This window comes from Bufo bufo, chromosome 11 (assembly GCF_905171765.1).
Source record: "Bufo bufo chromosome 11, aBufBuf1.1, whole genome shotgun sequence".
Classification (NCBI taxonomy): Eukaryota; Metazoa; Chordata; class Amphibia; order Anura; family Bufonidae; genus Bufo; species Bufo bufo.
Window position 1 is genome coordinate 78,779,800 of NC_053399.1, and position 24,584 is coordinate 78,804,383.

Here is a 24,584-nt window from a genome sequence, read left to right on the forward strand (position 1 = left end):
ACTTCCCGCACTTGGAGTATTATATGAGGAGCGCTAGACTCCAGGACATACTTTCGTGCACGAGTCCATGGACCATGTCAGCTATTAGATTACAGCAGCTTCAAGAACACCCCCAACATCCTGAACTAAAGTGAGGAACCTGAGACCAGAAAACAACGCTCCACAGATGTTCATGGGGCACATCACAGCTCTGCTCCCCCCATTCAATGCCCACCTGTCAGAGTGTACCACTCCATCCAATGCCCACCTGTCAAGAGTGTACCAACCCAGGAGGCTCTCCCTGGTCCGAAATAGAGTTAAGTCGATGCCTTGAACTAAAGAGACCTAAAGAGGCTCTAGACCTAAACCTGTGCTGTACAGATACACCTGCAACAGACTGTGCTCAGAAGGCAGCCGGGCGGAGGGGAGGATGAGAGTAGCGCTCTTTATGGGATTACTGCAGAGAAGATAGAGGCATTTATAGGAGACCATCAAGGCTTTGCAAACCGACATGAAAGCGGCAATATCTGTCACATGGCTGTCGGAGAAAGTAGTTGTAGACAATCCCTAAAGGTGGGTCTCTGTACACGGGACTGTTTGTCGTACACGAGATTGTGTCATGACACTGTCATATATTTACAGCCAGGTAGATGGTTTTCGGAATATAATTTGGGAAGTCACTCCATGTACTCCTAGTCCTGGATCTTTAACTTCCTCTTCGTTTGGACCTCTAGCACAGCAAACAGACCATTCACTGATGAGCGACTCCGTTCTGGCATGTGGACAGCTTTCCCCAGGCCTACATAGAGATCCATAGAACTGTTATCCACATCCTACCAATCTACTATTATACTAGCAGATAACATCTCTCCATCCCAGCAGAAAACTAACAATAGGATCCCTATCTATATAGGAGTTTTATCTCTCTGGACAACAGTTTGTATATTATTTTTCAATGAAACTACTGACAAAATAAAAATGATAAAAATAAATTATTCTCTATAAATATGGAGTTAAAAAAAAAATATGTTTCTGAGGGAAGTGTCTCTTTAAATCACTATTATTAAAGTTAGAAGTGGAAACACTTAAAGAATTTGTGTTTTTTTGTTTTTTTTTTAAATGCACCAAAAGCAAAAAACCTATTAAATAAAAATACTGTGTGAACGGAGGCTCCTGTTTTTCCATAAAACGGTGTGTAAATGAGCCCTTTACGTGAACGTCCTCTAATCTGGCATCGGATAATCTAGAAAGTATAATGATAATATACGGTAGTTTGTTTCCTGCGCAGAAAATAGTATTTTTGGAGATATTCTGCGCTGTATTTACCTGAACCCTGAAGAGCGTTTTCTAAACCTTTAAATTTAATAATCCGGAACATCTGATAATCCAGTACTGATAATATCAGAGCAAAGAAACCTTTCTGAATGGGTCTCTGTATGAAGCGGTAAGGGCGCTTACAGTCACATCCGCTTGTGTCCTACTTTATACGTAGTAATCCGATATAGGACTATTCCGTAACCGACGGTCCCGTAACGGAAGGAATATATTTGTACAACTGACACCGTTCCTGTCCCTACAGGTCAAGGACACACCAAATCCATCAACTCCGCCTACTAAAAGCCAATTTTTGGTCACATCACGAAAAGCATAATATTGAGCAATGAAAAAGTCATAAGTAATGAAAACGGCACCTCTATAATAAAAAAAAAAATGTGCCCTCACAAAAAAACATTGACCAGAAAAATTAAAACAAATATGGCGACACAAAAACATGATTTTTTAATTTTATTTATTGTATAAAACTGAAAAAAAATAATAATAATACATATTTGGTATCGCCACATCCGTAACCTCGCAAAAAATAAATACTGAGTCAAAATTGCCATTTAAGGGTCACTTCACAGTCCACACCCCCAAAAATCTTTTAAAAATTTTTTTTTTAAAAATGATATCACCTTATCCCGCAAAAATAAAAAAATATGGCTCTTGAAAAATGGCAACACTTTTTTTTTTATGCTTTGTGTAAGAATGATATAAAATATTAAAGTTTACTGTGTATCTAAACTTACAAATCATTAAGAACTATTCTATGCAGCGTAAAGCAGAGAAATTCTAATTTCCTGTACATTTTATTATTATTTTTTTTTTTAAATAATAGTAAAACATATCGACTCAAATTCAGCACTAACACAAGAAGAGAATGTCGGCCAGTTAGGTTCTTACTGAATGTTACTGTTAACATTTCTTGAGAGCCGATTGACTTTACTGTCTAAAAATACATAAAACAATAAAAACTTTCATGAAATAAAAAGGATACACGTAGATTCGGCACCGTTTGCCCAATGGCAGCTCGTTTTTGCATCACATGATACCATCCCAGTTATGGACAATGCCTATAAACCACTAGGACGACACTTTACCACTAACATGAAGTACGAGGTGCCACAATAAAACTATCTCAGAACGGCTTGGATAAATAAAAGCATTCCAGAGTTATCACCGCATAAAAAAAAAAGACACGTCAGATTTGCAAAATGGTAAAGAATAGTTGTGTCCTGAAGGGGTTAATTCGCACTTGTCCTAATGTTAAAATTACAAGGAGGAACCCACAAGAGTCAAGAACATCAGCTCACAGCATCAGAAGAAGGCAATAGGACTGACCTCAAAGTCTACTTATGCCACCACAATAGGTAAAAGAGATTTCTAAGCCGATCCGTCCAGGGACCGAGGACCATAATGTCTACCTCCAGGGAAACATGGATCTGATGTCCGTCTATGAGCTGTAGGCTACCACAGAACCCTTGTAGAACTTCACTCTCTAAAAGAGAGGAACCTCATGGAGGACGAGATGCGGCATTCACATGTGTCACCTGTCACCCTTGGGTTCTCTAAAGGGTTCCTTGGTGGTGACATCTCCTGGCTGTGCTCCTCACTCACTTAGTGTCACGTTCATGGATAGACACACGTCACCCACCAGGAGCGCTCCAGGAACCAGTGTCAGAGACAACCAGAATAGTCCAGTACCTGCCTCCTAACAGCTCATGGGAAGGAGCGAAAAGAAGACAATTCCTTTAAGAAGAAGAAGAAGTGTTTGTATCTGTCTGAACGTTTATATTTTTAGTCTGCTCATGAGAGAAGACGGTGGGCGACGTCCTGTGTGATGACACGTGTCCCCTGGACTGTAAGCTCCTAAGAGTTCTTACACGGATTCTGCTGCGCAGCGCCCCAGACGTTTATAGCGCCGTGTGCTGCTTCAAGCATGGCGGCCTTCATACATCAAGGGCCTCAGTGTAGAGCGGCCACTGCTTGATATGAGGCATACAGAAACTAGGGGCAGAACCAGTGCAGTCTATGGCTCCAGTCACACTGTCCTCTCAGAACCAGTACAGTCTATGGGTCCATTCACACTGTCCTCTCAGAACCAGTACAGTCTATGGGTCCAGTCACACTGTCCTCTCAGAACCAGTACAGTCTATGGGTCCAGTTACACTGTCCTCTCAGAACCAGTGCAGTCTATGGGTCCATTCACACTGTCCTCCCAGAACCAGTGCAGTCTATGGGTCCATTCACACTGTCCTCTCAGAACCAGTGCAGTCTATGGGTCCATTCACACTGTCCTCTCAGAACCAGTGCAGTCTATGGGTCCATTCACACTGTCCTCTCAGAACCAGTGCAGTCTATGGCTCCATTCACACTGTCCTCTCAGAACCAGTGCAGTCTATGGGTCCATTCACACTGTCCTCTCAGAACCAGTGCAGTCTATGGGTCCATTCACACTGTCCTCTCAGAACCAGTGCAGTCTATGGGTCCATTCACACTGTCCTCCCAGAACCAGTGCAGTCTATGGCTCCATTCACACTGTCCTCTCAGAACCAGTGCAGTCTATGGCTCCAGTCACACTGTCCTTCCAGAACCAGTGCAGTCTATGGCTCCAGTCACACTGTCCTCTCAGAACCAGTGCAGTCTATGGCTCCAGTCACACTGTCCTCTCAGAACCAGTGCAGTCTATGGCTCCATTCACACTGTCCTCCCAGAACCAGTGCAGTCTATGGCTCCATTCACACTGTCCTCTCAGAACCAGTACAGTCTATGGCTCCAGTCACACTGTCCTCTCAGAACCAGTGCAGTCTATGGCTCCAGTCACACTGTCCTCTCAGAACCAGTGCAGTCTATGGCTCCAGTCACACTGTCCTCCCAGAACCAGTGCAGTCTATGGCTCCATTCACACTGTCCTCTCAGAACCAGTGCAGTCTATGGCTCCATTCACACTGTCCTCCCAGAACCAGTACAGTCTATGGCTCCAGTCACACTGTCCTCTCAGAACCAGTACTCCAGTCACACTGTCCTCTCAGAACCAGTGCAGTCTATGGCTCCAGTCACACTGTCCTCTCAGAACCAGTGCAGTCTATGGGTCCAGTCACACTGTCCTCTCAGAACCAGTGCAGTCTATGGCTCCAGTCACACTGTCCTCCCAGAACCAGTGCAGTCTATGGGTCCATTCACACTGTCCTCTCAGAACCAGTACAGTCTATGGCTCCAGTCACACTGTCCTCTCAGAACCAGTGCAGTCTATGGCTCCAGTCACACTGTCCTCCCAGAACCAGTGCAGTCTATGGCTCCATTCACACTGTCCTCTCAGAACCAGTACAGTCTATGGCTCCAGTCACACTGTCCTCCCAGAACCAGTACAGTCTATGGCTCCAGTCACACTGTCCTCTCAGAACCAGTACTCCAGTCACACTGTCCTCTCAGAACCAGTGCAGTCTATGGCTCCAGTCACACTGTCCTCTCAGAACCAGTGCAGTCTATGGCTCCAGTCACACTGTCCTCTCAGAACCAGTGCAGTCTATGGCTCCAGTCACACTGTCCTCTCAGAACCAGTACAGTCTATGGCTCCAGTCACACTGTCCTCTCAGAACCAGTGCAGTCTATGGCTCCAGTCACACTGTCCTCCCAGAACCAGTGCAGTCTATGGGTCCATTCACACTGTCCTCTCAGAACCAGTACAGTCTATGGCTCCAGTCACACTGTCCTCTCAGAACCAGTGCAGTCTATGGCTCCAGTCACACTGTCCTCCCAGAACCAGTGCAGTCTATGGCTCCATTCACACTGTCCTCTCAGAACCAGTACAGTCTATGGCTCCAGTCACACTGTCCTCCCAGAACCAGTACAGTCTATGGCTCCAGTCACACTGTCCTCTCAGAACCAGTACTCCAGTCACACTGTCCTCTCAGAACCAGTGCAGTCTATGGCTCCAGTCACACTGTCCTCTCAGAACCAGTGCAGTCTATGGCTCCAGTCACACTGTCCTCTCAGAACCAGTGCAGTCTATGGCTCCAGTCACACTGTCCTCTCAGAACCAGTACAGTCTATGGCTCCAGTCACACTGTCCTCTCAGAACCAGTACAGTCTATGGCTCCAGTCACACTGTCCTCCCAGAACCAGTACAGTCTATGGCTCCATTCACACTGCCATGTTTTGACAGCTCCTGACATCAATAGTTTGTGCCGTTTCTCAGTCAGACACCCGTTAAATTCGCCGTTTTTCTCACAGTCCCGTGAACGCAGCTGAAATAACCCGGGGCTCCCGTGCAGTCCGCTGCCTCGTGCAGCACTCCCATCATCTCCTGTAGGACTACAACCCCCGTTATGTAATGTCATCGCTCCTGGCGGGCCAACTTCGGGCAGATGTCGGTGTTCTCACCCGAGCAGGTACATGACGCAGGTCCAGCCATCACACACGGACGTGCATCCCCATCCTCCCCCCGGGGGTGACACCTGCCCCTGTCACCCGGCTCTCCATCTGGAGCGCCGCACACGGTGCTCCCGGGACCCTCGTGTTGTCACCGCATTCCCACCCACGCCACTGTCACACGCTTACCTGTCACCAGCGGGCAGTCCACACGGCGCGGCTCTGAAGGGGGCGGGAGGGGAGGGCTCCAAGCCCCCGGATCCGCTACGCCGCAGCTCGCTCTGACAGTCTTCCTGCTACGCCCCCTAAGGCCAATGGTTGCGCTCGGAGTAGCTCTGACCAATAAGGGGCGAGCGCTGAGCTCTCCCTGCCGTCCAATCAGCGGAGAACGGCACTGGCCCGGCTGACCAATGAGAAGGCAGAGAGGCTCCCGGAGCCAATGACGGACTGACCGTCGCGAAGGGCCAATTGTGAGGGGGAGCTGAGGGCGATAAGGCTCCAGTAATGAGCTGGGCTGAGGCTGTGCCTCACACACCCCGGGGACTGGGGGGCGCCGTCACCCCGGGCACCCACGTGCCACCCTGTCACACGGAGCGGGCAATGTCGCAGTGACGGGATGAGGCAGCTCTGCCATGATAAAGCCGAGTCACCCACACTGCACATGTAGTGCCAGGCATACCCAGTGGCTAGAATGCCCCTCATAGTAGTCACCTTGGTTTCCCATCATCAGTGACTTCACCACACTTGGTTCTGTCACCTCGTGCGCGCGGCGGTCTCCGTATTACGCCCCACGTGGATCCACGTGTCTTATCACTGGTGGAACGTGGCCACAAGGATCCGCCAAAAATTGCAGATGTCTGCATGGTCCCCTAGAAATTGGCTTTCCGTTTGCGAGATCCGTTCAGGGCTCCGTCCAAAACGGATCAGTTTTGTCCTAATGCATTCGAAATTACGAATATATATCACTATATTCTAAATATTCGCGAATTCTCGAAGTCCCATAAATGTGTACGGGAAGCCTAAAGGGGTTGTCCCACCAAAAGATATATTCAACAGTTTTCAAAAGAAGCTCCTGGATCTGAATACTTTTGCAATTGTATGTAATCAGAAATGTAGCCTAGCCACTGAGTCATTCAGTAAAATGTTTTCTGTATAGCGCCACCTGCTGTTCTTTTCCTTATTTCTCTGTCCACCTCGGTAAGATCACTGAGGTGGTCACACATGCTCAGTTCTGTCCTTCAGCTATCACCAGCCAAACGTTAGAAGATGTGACAGTCACAAGGAAAGAGCTGCTGCAGAAAGGATACACCCCCTAAGTGGCGACAGGGAGAGAGCTGCAGCAGAAAGGATACACCCCCTAAGTGGCGACAGGGAGAGAGCTGCTGCAGAAAGGATACACCCCCTAAGTGGTGACAGGGAGAGAGCTGCTGCAGAAAGGATACACCCCCTAAGTGGTGACAGGGAGAGAGCTGCAGCAGAAAGGATACACCCCCTAAGTGGCGACAGGGAGAGAGCTGCTGCAGAAAGGATACACCCCCTAAGTTGTGACAGGGAGAGAGCTGCTGCAGAAAGGACGTGCCCCCTGAGAAAGAACCCTCCCCGACAAATAGGATGAAATTGCAAAAAAAAATTGGGGTCATTTATGAAAACTGGTGTAAAGTAGAACTGGCTTAGTTGCCCATAGCAGCCAATCAGATTCTACCTTTCATTTTTCCAAAGGAGCTTTCAAAGTGAAAGGTGGAATCTGATTGGTTGCTATGGGCAACTAAGCCAGTTCTACTTTACACTAGTTTGATAAATGACCCCAGTTGTTTTTACAGTATTCCTGTCACTTTCATTCTCCAGCTCAACACAATTACAGCGATACCACATTTATATCGTTTTTTTGTGTTTTAATCCTTAGAAAAAAAATGAAAACTTTGAAAAAAAAAAGATTTTTGCTTTATACTGCCATATTCTAACATCCCCCTAGCACCTTACATCACACAAAGTGCAACACTAAGCGATCAAAAAGGTGTATGTCCCACAAAATGGTATCAATAAAACAGTCACCTCATCCCGCAAAAAATGAACCCATACTTAAGACAATCGCCCAAAAAATTTAATAACTATAGCTCTCCGAACATGGAGACACTAAAACATCATTTTTTTTGTTTCAAAACTGCTATTATTGTGCTAAAGTGAAATACATAAAAAAATATATACATATTAGGTATCTCCACGTCCGTAACAACCAGCTCTATAAAAATATCACATGACCTAACCCCTCAGGTGAACACCGTAAAAAAAATATATATATTTAAAAAAGCCATTTTTGTCACCTTACATCACAAAAGATGCAACAGCAAGCGATCAAAAAGGCTTATGCCCCCCACAATAGTACCAATCAAGCCGTCACCTCATCCCGCAAAAACTGAGATCCTACCTAAGACAATTGGTCAAAAAATAAAAAAGCTATGGCTTTCAGACTATGGGTACACTAAAATATTATTTTGGTTTAAAAAATGCTATTATTGTGTAAAACTTAAATAAATAAGAAAAAGTGTACATATGAGGTATTGCCACGTCCGTAACGATCTGCTCTATTAAAAAAAGTCACATTACCTAATCCCTCAGGTGAACGGTGTAAAAATAAATAGATAAAAACTACGCCAAAACAACCAATTTTTTGGTCACCTTGTCCCATAAAGTGTAATAATGAATGATCAAAAAAACATATGTACCCAAAAATGGTACCAATAAAAACGTCAATTCTTCCTGCAAAAAACGAACCCCTGCACAAGGCGATCGGCAGAAAAAAAAATTAAATAGGGCGTTCAGAAAATGGGGATACAAAAACCTAATTTTTGTTTTAAAAAATGCTTTATTATGTAAAACTGAAACAAACATCATAGAAAGTAGACATATTTGATATCATTGCGTCCGTAACAACCTGCTCGATAAAAATAGCGCATGATCTAACCTGTCAGATGAATGTTGTTAAAAATAAAAACGTGCCAAAACATACATTTTTCGGTTACCTTGCCTCACAAAAAAACGTAAATATAGAGCAATTAAAAATCATATGTACCCCAAAATAGTACCAATAAAACTGGCCCCTTATCCCGTAGTTTCCAAAATGTGGTAACTTTTTTGAGTTTCTACTGTAGGGGTGCATCAGGGGGGCTTCAAATGGGACATGGCATCTAACTGCCAGTTCAGCTAAATCTGCCTTCCAAAAACCATATGGCGTTCCTTTCCTTCTGCGCCCTGCCGTGTGGCCATACAGCAGTTTACGACCACATGTGGGGTGTTTCTGTAAAGCGCGGAATCTGGGTAATAAATATTGAGTTTTGTTTGGCTGTTAACCCTTGCTTTGCTACTGGAAAAAATGGATTAAAATTTAAAATCTGCCAAAAAAGCGAAATTCAGAAATTGAATCTCCATTCTCCATTAATTCTTGTGGAACACCTAAAGGGTTAACAAAGTTTGTAAAATCAGTTTTGAATACCTTGAGGGGTGTAGTTTCTGAAATGGGGTCATTTTTGGGTGGTTTCTATTATGTAAGCCTCACAAAGTGACTTCAGACCTAAACTATTCCTTAAAAAGTGGGTTTTGGAAATTTCAAGATTTGCTTCCAAACTTCTAACGTCCCCAAAAAATAAAATGTAATTTTCAAAATAATCCAAACATGAAGTAGACATATGGGGAATGTAAAGTAATACCTATTATATGAGGTTTCACCATCTATTATAAAAGTAGAGAAATAGAAATTAGAAAATTTGGGAATTTTTAAAATTTTTTGGTAAATTTGGGATTTTTTCACAAATAAAGGTAAAATATATTGACTCAAATTTATGACTGTCATGAAGTACAATGTGTCACGAGAAAACAATCTCAGAATGGCTTGAATAAGTAAAAGTGTTGCACAGCTATTACCACATAAAGTGACACATGTCAGATTTGCAAAAAATGGCCTGGGCAGGTAGGCGAAAACTGGCCCGGGGTAGAAGGGGTTAAAAATAATAGCAATAATAATAATCTTTATTTATATAGCGCCAACATATTCCAGCAACAAACAAGTCTACAATGAAAACAAGAGGAATGAGGGCCCTGCTCCCAAGAGCTTACAATCTATGAGGAGATAGTGGGGACACAGAAGGTAAAAAGTGCTTGTTTTGTACAACGGTCCGGCCATCTTAAGACAATAGGGGAGTAGATACAAGACTGCATGAGCCGTCACCAGCTGATATCTGTAGTGCTTCTGAGTGCATGGGGTGTGGATGTTTGGCGGTGGATCAGGTTCAGAAGAATGATGAAGGGGAGAAGAATGATGATGAAGGAGAGAAGAATGATGATGAAGGAGAGAAGAATGATGACGAAGGAGAGAAGAATGATGATGAAGGGGAGAAGAATGATGATGAAGGAGAGAAGAATGATGATGAAGGGGAGAAGAATGATGAAGGGGAGAAGAATGATGATGAAGGGGAGAAGAATGATGATGAAGGGGAGAAGAATGATGATGAAGGGGAGAAGAATGATGATGAAGGGGAGAAGAATGATGATGAAGGGGAGAAGAATGATGATGAAGGGGAGAAGAATGATGAAGGGGAGAAGAATGATGATGCCTTTTTCCTTTTTATTAAGTCCCCTTAGGGAACTTGAACATGAGATTGTTAGATCACTTGTCCCATATACTGCAACGAATTACCATTGCAGCCTATGGGATATTTGGTCCATTCCTATGGAGCTCTGCCTTCGCCTTCAAATTATCTGCTAACCCTAAAGGTTCACATACTTTTGCCACTCACACACTTGATATTAGATAATTTTCCTCAATAAATAAATGACCAGGTCTAATATTTTTGATTTATTTAGTTATCTTTATCCACTTTTAGGACTTGTGTGAACATCTGATGTAGTTTTAGGTCAAATTTAGATGGAGAATTCTGAGGGGCTCTCAAAGGTTCCACATGACCACAGACAATTCCCAGAAATATTCTCCAGGGTCGCTTCTGCTTTTTCATGTCTTTAATCAGCACCTCAGTAAGTGTGAATTCTTTCTGTACGTTCGAGCCTTTTATTGAGTAGATGTTTGTCTAGTTCTATTTCTATCATAATTGCTATTTACAGTGAGATATTAGACTACAAGATTCATGGATTCAGTATCTAACACATCTTCAACATGACTAAAAATATCACAAAATTGGCTAAATAGCAAATGATATGATCAATATCACTGAGTGCAGCTCTTCAGCAGACTGTAGACCAGGATGTCCTCTGGGAGCCCCAGTCATGACCAGCCAGCCCTTATTACCCATTCCGCTCTTCCAAATCTAGTGCAGACCTAATGTAATGTTCTGACAGGCACTAGCCACACACAGTACTTACCTACCATACCTACCAATCCATAGTACCTCCCACAAGTGCAGCTCAACAATAAAAGGACTATGCCCAAAATTTGGATGACCACATAGCCATGAAGATACAATAATGACCATTTCCAAAAGTTTCAACCACTGGAGCAGCCTATCTAGTCATAAGTGTTAAGTTTAAAGACGCACCAAATGTATCAAGCAGCATATAACATCTAATAGCGTAAAGTACACCAACGCACTCAAGCAAAAACTAACTTCCTCCATTGGTAAAAAAAAATAAAGCCCTAGTTAAATCACATAAAATCTTTTTTATAGCCTAAAAATAATTACTTGCATCCCCATGTAATGACAATCCGGAAGCATCTATTCTTATGGCTCTATGTTGTGCCATTCCTTTATTATTCCTACTAGAAGTTATGAATGAATTCCGAATCCTGGCAGTGTGCAATGAAGGTCCAGATGGGTGTTACCAGTTGGGGGTGTTTCCCTGCGCAGTCAGACATGATCTAATCAGTGCTGCCAGTGCACACACCTTTATTGCAGACTGCTGGCACTTCCTTCATAAACTTCTAGCAGGAATAATAAAGAAATGGCATAACATAGAGTTATATGAACACGTGTTCCAGAATTGTAGGGCAGGTCCTCTTTTGGTCAGTATCCAGTATTAAGGTTAAAGTAGTTTTATGAAATTACAGTTACAAAGAAGAAAAGAGTTTCCAAGGCACTTGATGAAAATGTAAAACTGATGAAAAATGAAAAATATTCTACAGTTTTCAAACCACCACCTGGATCTGAATACTTTTGTAATAGCACGTAATAAAAGATTTAGCATAGCCACTGAGATATTCAATAAACTATATCTGTATAGCGCCACCTGCTGTTTGCTGTTCTTACAATTTCTCTGTCCACCTCACTGAGGTGGACGCACATGCTCAATTCCTTCCTTCAACTGCCACCGGCTTCAGCAGACTGTTCACAGTCCCAGAGAAAGGGCCCGCCCCAGCTTGAATGTGGAGATCTCTGGAGCCATGTGAGGTACAGGGCTGGTTCTCGATTTGTTAGACATCATGTTCTATATGATGTCTGATTTTTATTTTTTACATCATACATTAATCATGGATTAGTATTCAGCATAGTATGAAAAAGGCAACATTTTGGTTTGTCATAATGGCCATTAAAGTGGTTTTCCGGGAAGAAACCATTGATCATAAGGTTCCAACACCTGGCACCGCCACCAATCAGCGGCCTCTTTACAGCTCACCAAGCACAGCGCCGTACATTGTATAGTGGCTAAGCTCGGTATTGCAGCCCAAGCCTAGTCACTTGAATGGGACTGAGCTGCACCTAGGTCACGTGACTGATGAAAATGTCGTCACTGGTCCAGGAAGAGGTCATGGTGTAGAGTCGTGGCCTCTTCAAACAGCTGATCACTGATTTTTATACCCCCGGAGCAATAAATAAGGTGCATCCCCCGCCAGTCCATGCACCTGGAGTGAAATCTACTACAGCCCCTGACTGGAGTATATTTCAATCATTAGCGTAAATGTTCATAAATTTACTAGGGCTGATGGCCTGGTGGCCTGGCCCCTTCCACGGCCCCACCACTCCGCAGTGCTGAGGGCAGTACATATTGTCGTACAGGCATTAAAGTCACAAATGGGAAGGATGTTGTTGCTCACTTGGAGACGAGAGGACGTGATGACGTGAACGTGTAGCGTTGCGCTCTCCCTCCCCCTCCAACGTCGGAACCTCCGTAGCATGCAGTGGACGCCATGCTGGATTTTGCTCTGGAGAAGGCACCGACCCCGTTATTGTCTCCCCGGGGGCTGTGAGCTTACCCGGTCTGGAAGATCGCCTGCCCGCCCTTTTGCTTGTGGGGTGAAGTGCAGCTGTCTGTTTATGGTGACCCCCCCTCCGTGTGTCGAGCTGTTTCCCCCGCCGTGACTTGGACGCCACCCGGTCTCCTTCTGCTGCCCCCTTCACAGCCGTCCTGGCCCCGTCTGGATGCCGATTCCCTGTCTTCCGGACCCCTTTATCGTTCCTCTGCTACCTTGGTCTTGCTGCCCGGTTTCTCTGCTATTTCTGCAGGGCTCTTCAGGTTTGGATTGCGGGCTGAACTATATCGGAAGACCTTGGGAAGACCATGGATTGGTGAGATCTATCCTATCCTATGTTATTCTCCCATAACCTGGACCTTTTTTCTTTTTGGTGTTTCTATCTGGCTCCCCGGGCCTCGTGTTTATCTCGCTGCCTCATTTAGCTCCATTTGAACCTCTCCTAATTCTCCTAATCACCTCCTAACCCCGTTTTGATACTAATATTTTTCTGACTCCTATTCCCCTATTCCCCAGTTGTTTCAATTAACTACTAACTTTTTCAATGGAAGCCTGAAGAAAAAAAGGATGTATTAAGTCTATACTGGGGTAGGAAAAAATAAATAAAAAGAGGACGGAGAGGAGAGAGGGTGACTAGAATAAAAAGGAGAATTTAAGAAGAGGAGCGGGAAAAAAAAAAAAGAAGAAAGAAAAACGAGGAAAGGGAAAAAAAAAAGGGGGAAAGAAAGGGGGGAAAAAAAGGGGGGGAAAAAAGAAAAGGGGAAAAAGAAAGAAAAGGGGGGAGAATAAGAATAAAATTTATAAAAAGAGTGAAAGAAGAAAAAAAAAAAAAGAGGAAAAAAAAAAGGGGGAAGACAGACGGGAAAGAGACTACAAAGAAAAGATGGCTCCAAAACAGAATAGACGTTCAACTGACTTGACCTCGGTTAAGTCAGGACAGAAACAAACAGAGCCTTCTAGAATTGATAAATTTTTTAGATCACCAAACTTAAATACCAGGTCTGGACAAAAAAGGGAGGCAGGACACTAATATAAGAAAAATTACATCTGAATTTAGATCGGAGGAGGCACCGGAGGGGGACCCCCTTATGGGAGACGGAGAGACTCCTATGGATAACTCTGCCCATTAGAGGAGATTCTAATGGGCAGAGTTATCCATAGGAGTCTCTAATGGGCAGAGTTATCTATAGGAGTCTCTGCCCATTAGAGGAGATTCTATCCACTGTTAAAAATAATGGAAAGGCGATACAAAATATTGCGATCCAACTGGGATCAGTACAGACAGATGTTCTTATTATTAAAGACGATTTATCAAAGATTTGTAACAGAATTAAAGAATTAGAAAATACAGTGAATGATTTGGAGCAAGAAGTGAATGTATTAAAAGCGGAGAACACTATAATAAAAATAGATTATAACCACCTGAAAAAGAAAACGGTGGACCTAGAAGATCGGTCAAGAACATGCAATGTACGAATTATTGGCTTAGCAGAATCATCTGATGATAAAAACTTAGCGGGAACGATACAATCTATAATTTTTGATAATTTTGGGAAGGAACATTTTTCATCACTGTTTTTAATTGAAAGGGCCCATCGAATTCTTGGTGGTAAATCTACTCCGGGGAAGCCACCAAGGACTGTAATTATCAAGATGTTAGTGGCCTGCGATAGAGATATGATCTTGAGGCGAGCACAGGATTCTTCTCCGGTTTTGTACAATGGCTGTAAACTTCATTTTTTTCCGGACTTTTCAAAAGAAGTTCAAGATAAGAGGCGTACTTTTTTTGATGTTAAAAAACGTCTTCAGGGCAACGATATTAGGTACTCCTTTTTGTATCCAGCTAAGTTAAGGATTGTGTTCAATGAATGTGTGCTTTTTTTTTGATACTCCGGAGGCGGCCACTGACTGGCTCGATAGGAATAATGTTTAAAATTAGCTTTTTTTTCATGGATGGAGGTTCGGTTGAGGGAGGGGGGAAAGGATGATCCAAGTTAAGAGGTCTGTCACTTTTAGTTACAGATCAAGGGGGATTCGGGGGTCTATGGGTGTGAGCGGGGAAGGTGGGTTATGATGCGTCTTTTTTGGAGGTAGGGAATGGAGTGAAGCCTGAGGACTCTATTAGCTGGATGCTTTAGGATTAATTGATGATTACAAGAATACTAACTTGGAATGTGCGGGGCCTGGGGGATAAGATAAAAAGGCAGGCGGTTTCAGATTTGATAAGGAGACACCTACCGGCAATTGTTAGCTTGGTAGAAACCCATTTGACACAGGATACGATTTTTCGACTTGGGGGGAGGTGGGCTACACAGGTCTACAATTCCACATATACTAGTTATTCTAGAGGAGTTACAGTTTTAATCCACAAACAGATTAATCTTTTATGTTTGGCATCCTCTGTGGATAGACAGAGAAGATATGTCTTTCTCCATGGTAGGCTTGATGGGAAGTTATGTATTCTGGCCTTTATTTATATTCCCCCTCATTTCTCTATGCAAGTATTGACCTGTTTGATGGCGTTTGTGGATCAGTGGCCTGAATGTCTGGTTATAGTAAATGGGGATTTTAACTGTGTGATGAACCCAGAGGTAGATAGGATCTCCATGGGAGGGAATGGTTATTCCCCGGCCCAGGGGTCCCCCTTGGCTCGGTTTTGCCGAGAGGTGGGCCTTTTTTGGATGTTTGGGAATATCTATTCAAAGGATAAAGAGCTTACGCCTGTATTAGTAAATCTGGAAGCTCAATGTCTAGAATTGATCTGGCCTTGATAAATAAAGGATATTTAAATTGTATTAGACATATGAAATATGAGACCAGATCTGTTTCAGATCATGTTCCTTTTTTAATAGAGCTATGCATGGTCAGGAATAATTTTAGACTGAAACCCCCATTTAGATTGAATCTCCACTGGCTATTAATAATTGATAATCATAACCAGATAGAAAATGAGATTATTTATTTTTGGGATAAAAAAATTGCTTCAGCTAAATCTCAATACGTCTGGGATGCATTTAAAGCGGTTATGAGAGGGATCTTCATCAGTACAATTGCGAATTTGACTAAACGCTATGCAAAGAAGGAGAAAGAACTAGAGGAAGCAGTTGCGGTGGGAATGGCAGGATATGTTAACTCAAAAACAGAGGAAGATAGAGAGAATATGCAGAAGACAAGTCAGGCCCTTTCTGACTTTCTTCTGGATAAAGCTCAACAGAGGTTATTCTTTTAAGGACAAAAATACTTTTCTGAGGCAGGACGCCCTGGGAAGATGCTGGCCAGGGTAATAGCTAGCCAGGGTCCAAAGAAAGAGATCTGTAGCATCCGCGCCCCTGATGGGACTATGTCACCGCCAGTTCTCTGAGAAGGTCTGGCAGACGTTCTTCTCTACCTCTTGCATAACGTTCTTTGTTTTGGTTTCACTTTGTCATCTCCTTTCCTTCTTCCAGCTGTCACCTATTTACACTAATTGCCTCCCTTTATATTCCCTCCCATACTGCCTCAGTTTGCGGTTTATACTACTTCCTGGATTGTGTTCACTGCTGGAGGCTTCTGCTGCTGATTCCTCAAGATAAGTATTTTTCCTTTATTTGTGTTTCCTTGCTGGCTTGATTCTAGGTGACCCTGACTCTGTCCGTATTAAATGCAGGGAGCCGGTGGTCGTGTCCCCTCACTATTATAGGGTTTTCACATAGTATTAGGTACGTGGGCATGAAATCGTCTACCATAAAGACCTTTGCATGGGCATAGCAGTCAGGGAGAGCTCTAGGGGTTTTATAGGGCTCACCCATATGCTCCTTAGTTTGGGATCAAGCCAGTCGGATGTTTATTTATAAGTTCCAGCTTTCTGCAACACCATCCGTGACAGACTATTGTAGAAGATCAGGAGGAAATAATGGAAATATTCATAAAACTATTTTAGTGAATTATATAAATCAGAGAGAGTTCTCCCAGAGGAAAAGATTGACTCATATTTGGAATCTATTTCCTTTCCAGCTCTGACAGATAATCAAAAAGAACGGTTGGAGATGTATTTATATCTTCAAGAGGTAGAGGATTCAATTAAAGCTTGTTCAGGTAATTCCTCCCCTGGATTGGATGGATTTCCGTATGAGTTTTATCGCAAATATAGGGAGGCTATTCTTCCGCATCTGTGGAGAACACTCTCTGATTCAATAAATGAGGGAACCCTTCCAGAAACAATGACAGAGGCCGTAATTACAGTTATATTAAAGAAGGGTAAAGACCCTAATGATTTGGGGTTGTATAGACCTATTTCTCTTCTTAATATAGATGTTAAACTTCTGTCTAAAATTTTAGCTATGAGGCTATCTAGTGTTATGACATCAATTATACATCCAGATCAAAGTGGATTTATGCCTAATAAAGGGACTCATTATAATCTACACCGTCTCTTTGCTAATTTACAGACATCTGGAGGGGCCTCACGATCCATTTTGTCTATAGATGCCTCGAAGGCTTTTGATAGAGTTGAGTGGGGGTTCCTTTGGAGAGTGCTTCATAAGATGGGCTTTGGCCCGAGATTCAGTAATATGATTAAACTTCTTTATAGATCTCCTATTGCAAGACTAAATATAAATGGTCAACTTACAATAAGTTTTTGTATGACCAGAGGCACTCGCCAGGGATGTCCACTTTCTCCTCTGTTATTTGACATCTATATTGAACCTCTGGCCGCTAGAGTTAGACAAGACTCTAGGATTCTAGGGTTTGGGGTATTAGGAACGGAAGATCGAATCTCTCTATACGCAGATGATATTTTATTTTATATCCAACAGTCACATTTTACTTTACCGAATATTATCCAAATGATAAACCATTTTGGTGAAGTTTCAGGTCTGGACGTAAACTGGGAAAAAACTACCCTCATGCCATTGGATAATAAGACTATGCCCTTAGATAAATCTGTATTCCCCAATGATGCCCCGTTGAACATTTTGAACACTTTGAGGATTTCTGAGTCCTTTGAGTATTTAGGTATTACAATCTCTCCTAAGGTGGAAGATTTTATTCCTCTTAATCTGATGCCATTGATAAATAAGCTAAGGTCCAAAATAACAACACAACTTCGTTTATCTTTATCTAAGGCGGATAGAATATCTCTAGTTAAGATGGTGATTCTCCCCCAGCTACCTTATGTCTTTAGGGAATTCTAAAGTTTGGATTGGGGATAGGTTTTTTAAACTAATAGAAATAATTATTAATGACTTAATTTGGGGGAGGAAACGTGTAAGACTTAAATTAGAGCAATCTCACTTGCTTCAAAGGCTATTTTTTGGCTATACAGTTTTGCTTTTTTCGGGAGTGGAAAGACAGTTCACTCTGTAGGTATTTGGTGAATAGATCTCCATATGATCATTTTTTTACGTTATTGGAGTCTGATCAATTTAACGACTCTGATATGGAATTTAAATCCGCTAGAATTTTTTTTATGAAGGCATGGTACTCTATTAGACTTTGGTGTGGAGTGAAGGGTTCATTGGGATGTACTCCTTTGTGGCATAATAAGCACTTTCAAACTCTACTTGAACTAAGTAGAGATTCATATTGGCAAAAAGGTAATATTTTGTACGTGGCACAGGTAGTAATTAATGGGGATATAGTTCCATTCACGGTATTGTCACAAAGAGAAAACTCACAGAAACTACTATGGTTTCGGTATTTGCAGTTCAGATCGGCACTTTTAAGTATTAAAAAAAAAGATAGGCTTAAAATACACATTTCTACACAGTTTAATGATTTGATAGGGAATTTGGGCCAAAGGATTAAGATTTCCCAACTTTATAAAAATTTACTTATAGCACGATTTGGAGTTACCTTCTCTCCTGGACAGAGGGCCTGGCAAAATGAATGCTCGGATGATCAGGAGAAGGTAGTTCAGGATCTAAAATTGGTTTCACATAACTTTAATCACGTTGTGGTGCAGTTTAATATTTTACACAGACTTTATGTTACACCCCTTTGGCTTAAGAGATGTGGTATTAGGACCGATTCGAATTGTCCTAGATGTGATGCCTCGGATGCAGATATCTCCATATGTTTTGGTTCTGTGTAGAGCTGAAACAATATTGGGGGACTATTCACAGATACTTGGAGGGAAAACTGAACGTGCTGATTCCTTTTACTGCTGAATGCTGGGTATTGGGTGATCTTGCTAAGGTGGGTTGTCAACAATATAAGAAAAACCTTTTGTTTAAGATAATGTATCCGAGCATGAATACATGGATAAATTTGGTGGATACTAATAAGAGATATGAATATATTTTATATAAGCAAAGAAATAATGAGATAAAATGGCTTGGAATTTGGGGAGATTGGAGTCCCTAGACTTCCTCCTTCCTCCATCCTTCTCCACCTCTCCTTGGTCTTTACTGAGGGGTGGTGGTGAAGGGTAAGACGCATCATAGGTGAGTAGTGGGTGGGATTGTTTTTTTTTTTTTCGGGTGGGAAAAAAGATGTTAATATTGATATTTTTTTATAAAATTGATTGTTAATATTTGAGCTTTAATAAAGAAAGTAAAAAAAAAAAAAAAAGTCACAAAATGGGGTCTACACATAAAACTAGCATAAGGACTGTTAGTAAATGAACCCTATTGTCCGAACAGAGATACCACGTTCTTTGAACTGTTTTCCACTTCCTATATATTTGATAACTTAAAGGGGTACTCCAGTAACTACAGGTTATCCTCTCTCCACTGCATAGGGGATAACTTACTGATTGGTGGGGGGCCTTTCTTTCTCTAATGTGCTCTACTCAGCTATCTACAGATGTTCTATCAAGAATGATTGAGCATGCTCCACCTGCCGCTCCTTTAGGACAGAGGTACGGGAGGTATACTGTAATTATTACCTGAAAACCCCTTTAATAATTAACCCCTTTCATTTTGGTGGAAATCGTCTGTTCTGATCAGCTTTATACCAGTGTGTATTGTATCTTAATACCAGGTTGAATATGAAGAAACCCACCACAATCAATCTTTCATGCACCACAGCAGGGCCGCCCAGTTTAGTGCCCCGCTACTCCGCCAATATGTCGCCCCCAGTGCCTCCGCCTCTTGTTTGATTGACATTTCCTGAGATCTCAGAGCCAGTAGCAATGATGCAAGAGAAGCCACACTCACTGAATGCATACTCCACCGAAAAAACCTAAGTAGCATTTCTCTGCATTTGGTTCTGTTGTGAGGCACCTACCTTACTTTGAAACGGAATTTGAAGGTGAAACATGTAGCTGGACAGCTAAGACCTGTCCTAGGTTGCTAGTATAGCTTATGTGTTTATACAGCTAGACCTGCCAATAACCTTAATGCAGTTCCTATGTTTGTGTGTTAAAGACAAAAGCAGAGTTATTTACAGTGACTTCATGTTTTGATGTCATATAACTGTTATATATATTGTGTTCACAGATGCAGTAAAGATAATATGCCTTTAAGATTCATTATATAATGTGAGGTAAGCTCAATGACACAGCAGAAACAACAGAAAGCATAGAGTTAGGCCTCATGCACACGACAGTATTTTTTCACGGTCCGCAAACAGGGTTCCGTTGTTCCGTAATCCGTTTTCGTGTGTCTTCCTTGATTTTTGGAGGATAGCCAGACATGAAGGAAAGTGAAAAAAAGTCAAGTTTGCCTTGCAAATGATAGGAAAAAAACGGACGCGGACGCAGATGACAATCTTGTGTGCCTCCGTGTTTTTTCACGGACCCATTGACTTGAATGAGTCCGCAAACCGTTGTCCGTGAAAAAAATAGGACCGGTCATATTTTTTTGACGGACTGGAAACACGGATCACGGACGCAGATGACAAACGGTGCATTATCCGAGTTTTGAACGGACCCATTGAAAGTCAATGGGTCTGCAGAAAATCACGGAAAACCGAACAACGGACACGGAACACAACAACGGTCGTGTGCATGAGGCCTTAAACTGTTGTTGCTGGGCAGGAGTTTTGACCAATCACAGCCAGCCTTACACACAGTAGGAGTTTTGACCAATCACAGCCAGCCTCACACACAACCTGTGTAGGAAATCCCACTAGCAGAAGCTGCTAGAAACATTACACCAGAGAGGGGAGCTGAACAGACATTCACTCCACTAAGAGCTGTGTTTTATGGAAGCAGAAAGGCCAAAATAGGTATTTAGAACAGTTATATAATGTTCCTATTGTTAATGTAGTGACTGTATACTGAACCAGTTATGTGTGTTTACTAACAGTTCCACCAAACCACAAATTGCATACACACTGCGAACTGCTCATACCAGATTATAAGCAATTGTATAGAGCAAACTGCAAACCAAGTTGAGCCAGTAGAACTATTGGTTAACCTCAGATATACCTCTCAGAGAGATCATAAAGTGCTTAAATAACTTAAAGTGAGAGGACAGATACTGAAGAGAGAAATATATCCACCATTTTATGTTGAATGACAAGATTGAACAGTTGAACCACCATCTTATGCATACCGCCATTTTTTGATATCTTTTCAACACGTGTTATGTACAAGGTCTATCTGCTGCGGAGGCAGCAGTGTTATATATGAAGAAAAGTTGAAGTTAATAAAAAAGTTATTTCAAGCATTTGGTGTGCTCTCTACTGTTTCCATAGAACGGCGCTAGAGGAATTACAGAGTAATAGACAGTCTGGTTAGACTAAAAGTCAGAGATATCAAAATTCTTCGAATGCCACAGCTGCGCCTGCCACAACACACTTCCCTTAAAATATCTCATTGATATCGTGTCTCTACCTCTGGCATAAGAACATTTCATTTTCATTTAACGCTCTTACTGTAAAGAACCCCCAATGACATTAAAAAAATTCTCCAAACCAAACTCAAACAATCCACGTGGGCACATTATTGGAAGCACATTCCACAACAGGAGCCCGATAGGGACAGTCTTACAAACCCAGAGCACATTGTGAGCGCTAATGAAGCCTGGCGCTTATTTCCTCTTCACACTCCATTGGCTCTCTAAGTGCCTTCTCAGTGTCATTACTCCTCCACCGTTACAATCTCAGATAGAGAATTTCTCAAATATGTTCTTCATGGCTTGATGGTTCGTGTTGCGTTATCAGTTCAGTTTTCCAAGAACGGCGTTGTCTGCCTCCTGTCCGCCTCGCCGTACCACTTTAATTGTCTGCGTCCATTAGTAAAATTCTAATTAGAACAGAAGGGCGCAGGATTCCTTGACTTACACTGATAGGGTTACTCATTCAGCTAGCGTCCCAATTATTGGAAGGTCTCCTGTGAAACGGGTTCCCTCCTCCACACCATGTTACATCAGCCTTCACACGTCTCCTCCGTGGCGCATAGTAGCAGCTTGTAAGCAGGGCCTGGGTTCTTGTTACCATTACTATAACTTATTTGACGCCTTCTCCACCAATAGGGTGTTAAAGAATTACTTTTGAGGAAAACATTCCTCTCAAATGTGTCATAGCAGTGACTAATGTGTTTTATCAGGAGCGCGCCGCTAATCACACATGACATTGCCACTGAATACAGTAGGTCCCCGATAAAATTACCCTGTAATATTATGCTATCTTCACTTTAACCCTGTAATCACAAGGCCATAAAGGGGTTTTCCAGGTCATCAATGTCTAGGGTTGCCACCTGGCCGGTATGTCACCGTCCATTTTAGTGGCAGTAGTAATTTTTTTCTGCTGACAATAATAGTTGGCAGTATTTTCCTACATGGACTGTTACTAATGAGCGCCTCCATTGTGGAGTGCTCATTAGTGCAGTCTTTATCGCCCGTCCCCTCCCCCACTTGGGTTAAGAAAAAAAAAAACACCTCCTCAATTTGCTTGCACCGCTGATATCACTCGCTGGGGAGCACTAATGGGGGCATTACTATTACTGGGGGGCACTACTATTACTGAGGGGCACTAATGGGGGCTTTACTATTACTGGGGGGCACTAATGAGGGCATTACTATTACTGGGGGGCACTAATGGGGCATTACTATTACTGGGGAGCACTAATGGGGGCCTTACTATTACTGGGGGGCACTAATGGGGGCATTACTATTACTGGGGGGCACTAATGGGGGCATTACTATTACTGGGGGGCACTAATGGGGGCCTTATTATTACTGGGGGGCACTAATAGGGGCCTTACTATTACTGGGGGGCACTAATGGGGGCATTACTATTACTGGGGGGCACTAATGGGGGCATTACTATTACTAGGGAGCACTATTGGGGGCATTACTTTTAGTGGGGGCATTACTATTACTGGGGGGCACTAATGGGGGCATTACTATTACTGCGGGGCACTAATGGGGACATTACTATTACTGGGGGGCACTAATGGGGGCATTACTATTACTGGGGGGCACTAATGGGGGCATTACTATTACTGGGGGGCACTAATGGGGGCATTAATATTACTGGGGGTCTCTAATGGGGGCATTCTTAATTCTGGGGGCGCTAATGGGGCAATATTAATTCTGGAGGGCGCTAATGGGGGCATTATTAATTCTGGGGGAACCAACTGGGGCATTAATATTACTGAGGGGCACTAATGGGGGCATTATTAATTTTGGGAGCCACATTATGACCTTTGGGGTGTGGCTTAACTTGGCCGGTATTTTTGTTGGGAAAAGTGGCAACCCAATCATTATCCGATTGGTGGGGGTCCAACTTTTGGCAACCCTAACCATCAGAGGCGCTGCAGCCTCTTCCTATGCTAGTGAGGTCACATAAATCGATCACATGTCCAAAACGCAGCTCGGACCCATTCAAGTGAACGGACTTGGGCTGCAATGCCAGACACAACCACTATACAATGTATGGCGCTGTGCTTGGTAGGCTGTGAGGGAGCCACATTGTTCAGCTGTGTAGGTCCCACCTCATACCGATGGGATACTAAATTTATGTGTTCAAATTTTTTTTTAAGTAACGCATAGGACTGTTCATTAATACCTTTTTTAGAGGAATATTTTTTTTCTTTTTCAGTTTTATTGGGAGAAAACGGAAAAAAAAATTAAATCTTTAAATATCATTTTGATATATTATATGTATAATCTCGTGGGAACAGAGCAGCTGGGCTTTTTTTCCTTTATTAAAATTTTATTCTATTTTTTTTTTTACTTTTTCTGGACATTTATCATTTTGGTTTTTTTTGCACTTTTTCACTGTAACTGGGGAATCCATCCTCTATTTCCTGCCTAGCATTTACGGAGTGCTGCGTATTCTGGGAAAGAGAGGGCAGAGCGGCTACTACAGCAGAGCAGGATTTCACATATTGGTTATGTCATGATTGATATAAAAATGAAAATCAGACATCATATAGTACATGACAATACCTTTCTAACAAACCTAGAATCAGTCCTGTACCTCACAATCTCCCCATTCACTGCTCCAATTGCTCTGCTTGATTATCTTCAGCCTGGCAGCTCATGGGGTGTGTCCTTTCTGTTGCAGCTCTCTCCGTATAACTACTCAGGGGGCGTGTCCTTTCTGCTGCAGCTCCCTCCCTGTAACTGCTACAGCATCTAACAGAACATATGGCTGGTGGCAGTTGAAGATTTAAATTGAGCACGTTCAACCAGCTCAGTGAGACGGACAAAAAATAAGGAAAAGAACAAACAGGAGGTGGCGCCATACAAATACGTTTTATTGAATAACTCAGTGGCTATACTAGTTACATAGTTAATACGGTTGAAAAAAGACATACAGTACAGACCAAAAGTTTGGACACACCTTC

The 24,584-nt window shown here is 42.7% G+C and overlaps 1 protein-coding gene across 2 annotated transcripts in view; it reads right to left on the reverse strand.

The window, feature by feature from the left end:
• Positions 1-24,584, reverse strand: part of BAHD1 (bromo adjacent homology domain containing 1) — a 127,531-nt gene that overhangs the window by 60,880 nt on the left and 42,067 nt on the right. Inside the window, exon 1 of one of the 2 annotated variants that reach the window (XM_040411825.1) lies at positions 5,860-5,964. The exons of the other annotated variant lie outside the window; for it this stretch is intronic. The gene's annotated coding sequence lies outside the window, so the exon portion shown is untranslated. Of the gene's footprint in view, positions 1-5,859; positions 5,965-24,584 lie in introns of those variants that run through there. 2 annotated transcript variants of the gene reach the window in all.